Here is a 7,367-nt window from a genome sequence, read left to right on the forward strand (position 1 = left end):
CTTTTATTACAAATACAAAATGGGAATTAATTTGACCCTTGAAAACATTGAGTATAATATTCCCAAGTTTTAACTCCATTTTCACCTAGCCATACGAATTATTCCTCACTAAGATGCTATAGGTTTTACATGAACACAGGCCAGTATTACCTGCTTTATTTGTCTGCATTTAGCCTCTACAGATACCAGAAGTGTATCAACATAAAGGTCATTTCTGGGAAAACACAGGCTCTCCTTTCTTAAGTCAGTCTGAATCATATTAAAATAGCAGACAGACTTATCTAAAAATAGTGTGGTTTTCAGTGTTTTGGTTTTTTTAACATAACAATAAATCTGCTTAAATATTTTGGCTGTCCATGACCCTAAATAAATCATTTAGTGTTGTGTTTCGTTTTCCCCCATCCATCAAATTGCAGTTGGAATAGGAGGAAGAAGAGAGGAAAAGCAATTTTGGCATGACTTTTGTGCCAGAATCTTCAGGAGCATGCTTGGCCCATAATATGAATAGGATCAGCTCTGCATTTGCTTGGGACACTAGCTTGCAGGAAGGTCGCACCATGCTCAGCACATCAGTTTCCCACCCTTCACTCCCATTTCCTTCCCTGTGCCCGTGCACTGTTATGCCCAGATCTGGAAGCAAGACAGGCACAGAGTCTTTATCCAACTTTACTTTGAGTTGCACAGAGGGCAACGACTCTCTGGAAGACAATTCTACTGTGTACTGCCATCAAAATGTACAAAACACCTCAACATAACTGGAAAAAAGAAAAAGCCACAACTCCTACCTCTTGCAGTCTCGGACTGTGCTTTCACTTAAGAAAGAAAATTGTTATCTCATTCTAGCTATTTTAACTGCCTCAAAATAACCTCACAGTTAACAAGATAATTTGAAATTTGTGCACATGAAGTAAAACCCACATTCCCGTCTAATATTCACAACATATCTGAAAGAAGAGTATCTCATGCTATTTGCCCTACCAGCTAAAATAGAAGAAAACCACCTTTTCTCTGAACAGAGACAAGCTCAGATGGCTGATCTTCCAAATATCTTTTCAGAAGTGATTGATGACAACATGACAGAGATCTGCAAGTCTCCTCACAGCTGAGCCCTGTCTCTCTAAGGATGGAGCAACTATGCAATATGTATTGTTACCTCTTGATCTAGGAGTAGCAGATCCTCCAGGCCTTCCACATTTGTGTCCCACTGAAGAAAGGCTCAACAATATGGAGTCTAGGTGTACTCAAACTATATTACAACTCACAGATGGGAGCTCCATGGCACGCTGTCCTTAGGCATCTAGTAGAGAGAGTCCCCTGTTTCCTGACTCTCACCCTAATAGTAGCATTTGTTTTGTTTTACTTCAACATTTTACACAACTTCAGATGCTAAATATTTCCACCACTCACATAGCCCATCCCTCCAAAAGCACCTCTCCAAAGGAACACAAAACTAAAGATTAACATGAAGATTTTCCTTTTTTTAACTACATGAAAGTATTTAAAGTAATTGGAGACACATACCTAAACTTCATATAGGTTGCTTAGCAAATCCCACCTCTTTTCTAATCAGCGCATGGAAAAACACAGTGGAGAAAGAAGCTGCTTTGCACAAGCAGGTGGTAGAAATGCTACTTTCAAGGTCACAGTCCAGATAAGAAGCTACAGAGCACAAACAACATGACTTTCCTTTTCATAATTGTTTTCTGAATCTGTCTGGTCACTCTGAGTTCATGTCATCATTTCCCTTTTTTATACGCCTTGCTGCTTTGCACATTTCAGTGAATCTTCGCATACAATATCAAATACAGACAATATAATGGGAATTAAAGCTCTTTGAAAGCCTATGCCCTGAATTCATTTAGCAGTATCAAGAATCCAGTAGTTAGCAGCAAGTGCAAAACACATAGTATTACTGGAGAGTTTATTGATGCATAAAGTCCTAACCAAATACCTTTTCTTCTTTCTCCTCCTCTAGAAGTGATTACAATAGCATGACTGTTTTTATTTTGAAGTCTAGCTTATTTCAGCATATAAAGCGGTATTTATGTTGGTGCAGAAGAGACATATCAATGCGACATCCATTACCTCCACCTACCTCATCACATAGCAGCACTATTTGCACCAAAACTATATTCAGCTGCAACAGCAGACATCGCAAGCATTGCCAAAGCCAGCCACCCTTGAGAGTGATCATATATGTCTGTACTCCTCAGTATCTGCAGCCTCCAATTCAGATGGGTCCCATCAACACCACACAACATTTGGCCTGGGTCTCCCATGGGCCTTACCTTGAAATAATGAGAGTGCTGTCACAGCTTTCCACTGCCTGATGCCAAGAGCAAGTGTACTTCATGCTCTGATGAGATGGAGATATTTCAGAAGCCAGGGTCTTCAGAGATAGCCTTAGAGGATTTTATAAAATAGAGTTAGCAAAACCTAAGACAGTCTTATCCATGCTACCAGCAGAGACTGCACCTTAGAGTAAAGTCTCTCCAGAACCATACCTTTGGTTAGTAGATCTCTTGGAAAGACCTACTTCACTCCAAAGAAAGCTCAAGAGAACGGTGACGAACAAGTATCATGAACAGTCAAGGATTTTGTGCCAGTGCCTACAGTTTAGAGTTTACAAAGTTAAAATTTATTAACAGAATTTATAATATTTGTATTTGCTGCCACTTGCATCTCAGGACACATTCTCTACCAGAAACATGAAGCAAGTTGGGGAGGCAGGTGGGGAGGAAATCAAATTCAATACTCTGCCACTACACAAAAGAGTTCGTTCCAAGCCTGAAATTATGACTCCCAAACTTACAAGCAATCGGTTTCAGACACAAAACTCCAGAGCAGTGCAGCCAGTCACCAAACTGGAGTCACTCCCAGGAGAAATGCGGAGGTGCAGTGCAGAGCACTGGTTCAGAGAAGCAAGTTTTAAATAACTGCTCCAGGAATCAGCTGGAACAAACTGAACTGCATCTAGCACAGGCCTAATTTGAGCTACAAGAAAGCCCGGGTCATAAAAAGTCCATAGCCAGGCCTATATCTACCACACATGCAATTTGCCATTATGTAGTTTAGGGAAGTCAACTGTTCCATCTCCTTTGCAGTGCTCTGGCAAAACTGTTTCAGGGCTCTTCACTGCCTATATAACGTTAAGAGATGGGTTATGTAGATACTATATTGCCAGAGAATGCCTTTACTATGTCTAGGAACTTCCCGGAGGGGGGACAGATGCAATATACATGCCTGTTTGGTATATAGGAAAGTCAGTCTTTTTCTGGTAGAAATCCCCTCGTAACTTTGATGCACTGAAGGAAAATTGAGCTCTTTGGCTGGCAAGAATTCGTAAAGCTCTGCCATATTAGCACACTAGAAGGGGCAAAAAACTTTGATGTAATTATTACCAGTAGGTGGTATGCATTAACCACTATTTTCAAACCAGCAGGTTATTCAGCAGCTTTAGAAACAATAAAACCCTCAAGACTTGAGGTAAAAAAAAGTTTTTAAAAAATCATTAACAAATCTTATGCATTCATGATAAATTACAGTTATAAGCAGGCATTCATGCTGGGAATAATTAGCAACATACCTCAACATTATTGAATGTCAATGAAGTCAAGAATACTCTTCATGAAAGAACAATACAGAGGAGGTGGCCAAGTTGTATTTAAAAGGAAGCATGAGCAATTCTGTTAACCGCAGAAAAAATGCCAGCTATAAATAGGATGGGCTCACAGTTTGTAGCATTTATTCAAAACCAAGAGAACCACACAGACTGAAGTGGAATAACTTTTCTCTAAAGATCTCAGAAGAGGATAGGGTGCTTGCTGGCCATTTTTTTTTAAATACTTTTCAATAACAAGATGTTGTCACTCTAAATTAGATCTTTGGTGAATTAGTATTTTAAGTTCTGTTATCCACAAGAATCTCCCGAGAATGTAAAGTGTACATCTAAGAGAAATATTAACTTATATTAACTTAGCATAAATTATACATCTAAGAAGTAGTAACATGAATACAAAATGTACATCTCAATGCTATATGGGCAGATAAACAAGGTAGCCTGCTCAGTTCAGCAGCAAAAAAACAAAACCCAAACACTAGTAGCTTGGACTGTTGTTCCCCTACTTGTAACATCAAACTCAAGTTTTATTTCTTAAGTATGCTCTAGTAAATACAATAATTTCTTACCGAAGTTGTCCATGACAGTGTCTCAACAGTGTTTTAGGTTGGGGTTTTTCCTCACCCCCATAACAGTATACTGTTGGTTTTATTTAATGAAACTGGCAGAAGACTTATTCTTTAAACAATACTTTAAGAAGTTGAAGCAAAGAAAAATCCATACAAATATGTAAAACCCCAAATCTGTAGCAACTTAAATGCCTTTAAAATCTGACTCTAAATTAATTGTCTCAGGCTAACTGGGAGCCTGAAGAGGAGCCAGAGATTTTAATTCAGACCTTTTAATACCTAAGCTTCTGCTGCTATAACTTGGCTAGCAAATCTAGATTAAATGAGAAGAACTAGAAAAATTCTTAGCAATAGGCAAATTCCTACGTGAAGACAGGAATATTTTTAATGAAGTAGAAAAGGCAAAAGTTTCAATACATTTTTCTTGTACGCTTAGAGAGAAGCAGGATGATGGGCTAGTATCACAACAAGATGATGAAGTACATTCCAGTGCATCAGTAACTAAGGAGTATGGTACACAACATCTACAAGAAATAAACATTCTTAAAATTAGTATACTTAAATAACCTCACAGCATATATTTGAAATATATTTGCAGATGATTTCTCTGGCCTACCTGCATCCAAGTCTAATACAATTTATGCCCTGAATATATTTTACATGACTGGAAGAAACCTAAAAGTCTATCTATATTCCAAAAGGTAAGCCTGGATGCAAGCGCAAAACCTGCGCTAAAAGAACCACCTCTCTCGGCTGAATTTCAATCCTGCACAAAATAATGAGAAGAGGTCAATAAATAAAGGCTTAAATGATTGGCACTAGCTATATTCCTGTCAAAAGAAGACTATGTTGACCTAGGAAAAAACCCAAAAAGTAGTTCTGGTTTCACTGTGGTTCATACAACTAGATTTAAACTGAATATCCTTTACTTCCATATCACATTTGAATTAGTACCCCATGACATTCTGATCAGCACTCTTTAAAGAGAATAATATTCTTAATTAAAATAAAAATATTTTTAAAAGATATTTTAAGAGATAAAGACTTTTTAAAAGAACTTCGAAGAAATGGAAAATTATGCTCAGAAGAACCATGAACTGAAAAGAAAACTGTTTTAGCAAAAGACTTAAGCATTTGAAATCTTTTTAGATCATCCAAGAGATGATCATCACGCTACAACACAATCTGTAAATACTTTCACAGACAGACTTTACTATGTATTAAGATGACCTTTAACAAAGGCTTTGTTTACATCACCAGGCAGCACAGTCCCACTAGGAAATGATCAGTAGGGTGCTGAGGGCCTGATGCCCACACATTATGGGCTTGCGGGGGGAAGGAGGTAAAGGAAGAGATATTTCAGACCAGCCATAGCCTGCTTTTCCTGGCCCCAAATGCCTCTCCGCAGCTGGAGCGCATTAGCTATGCTCCTGCTCCCGGAATGCATCTGCTGGTGGAGGATTCCTCCAAAGGAATCTGCTCACTGGCTCCGTGACCTTCTCTGATGCGAATGGCAGCACAGGGAGCCGGGGGGCAACGACAGAAGGGGGAGATAAAAGAAAAAAAGGAAGAGCAAACTTGCTTCAAAACGCACTCCAGAGCTCAACTGACATGCTAATGCAGATGCACCCAAAATCCTCAGAAGGATCGACTGCTGGAAGCTGAAGTCAGTCTGAAGTGAATGCATAATTATTATTAGGTTTTTTAAACGGTAAAGGAGATTTATTTACTTGAACCAGCTAACCACATAAGAAGTCGAGATGGCCAGAAATGGAGATCTTAAAACCTAGGCAGAAAGCCCTTCTGGAAGATATGAATAGCTTTGTTTGACTAAAGCTAAAGTTAACAGAAGTCATGGGATCGAATGGGACAGGTAAACAATGTCAAATTAAGGGGACTATAGCATGATTTATAAACTGTATGTGGATTAGACTATACAAACCAAAGGACCCTTTCTGGTTTTACATGCCCTGAAGTTATGAAAGCTCTTATATAACTGAAATTAAACAACTGCAAATCCAATTGATTTTGACAGAAATGGAGGCCACTCAACACCACAGAGAACAAGATGAAAAGTATCATCGACTTTGGGCAAGTTGTGCTTTATACAGTTTTATAGTAAGAAAATGAGATGTTTCTTACTGATGTATAAAGTGTTATAGAAAACAAACTGTGCAAGCCATTGTAAAAGCAAAAAATCTGAAGTTTACAGTGTTACAACTTTAATACATTTGGACATATTTTTAGTCACTAAAAATTGGAAAGCTTAAATAACGCATATTAACACCTTCCTTTAAAAAATTATAGAAGAAATTTAACTGTCAGTATTCCAACAGCCACTTGATATATCAAGATTACTCACTGAAAATGCTACATCAACAGGCACTCAAAATAGCCATAATATATGACATTAAAATATTTATACTGATTCATATTGTATTAAATGTATTGGCAGGAATTACTTTAAAAGCTCACACACAAAGGAGATAACATGTGGAGAGGGCACAGAACCCTCTTCTCAAGATGGAAAAATTCAGCTTTTACCTGCTTATTTAGGCAGCTGCATAAAACAATGTCAGTTTTGCAGAGGTGATCTTTCACAGCTTAAAAAGCAGCCCGGCAGAACTACACATTCTTGATGTTTTGGGGAAAAATCAGGTGACATGCAAGCAGGCCTAAATCCTAAGTATTTGACTTTTTGCACTCATTTTACAATTTTCACTAATGCAGTACAAGCCTGCTCAGTGGGTTTCTTATCCCCCACATAACTCCATATAGTTATTTGCATACACATTTTCTCAAATTCTATAGAAATGGTTTTCACGTGAGTTTGGAAGGTAGCCAAGACTTAAATCAGGTGTGAACTAAAAATTGGGTAAACTCATTTGTTTAGTGTATAGGAAGACCATATTAATGTTACAATGCATGAATTAGAAACAGATAAACACCATTTATCTGCATTTCTGTCTAACATCAGCAACACCACAATCACAAATCCAAGCTCTGTACATATTTATTATGAGAAAGAGAGATATGACATTCATGGAAAAGCAAAATAGCAATGACTTCTTTGGTTTAATTCTCTCCCTTGAAGAAAACTTGAGGATGTTTGTCTTCGCTCCTAAACTGTGATGATACTTCAGCTTTACTGATGTCATGTCCCTGCTCATAAACAAATA

This window comes from Pygoscelis adeliae, unplaced genomic scaffold (assembly GCF_000699105.1).
Source record: "Pygoscelis adeliae isolate BGI_AS28 unplaced genomic scaffold, ASM69910v1 Scaffold38, whole genome shotgun sequence".
NCBI classification, from domain to species: Eukaryota; Metazoa; Chordata; class Aves; order Sphenisciformes; family Spheniscidae; genus Pygoscelis; species Pygoscelis adeliae.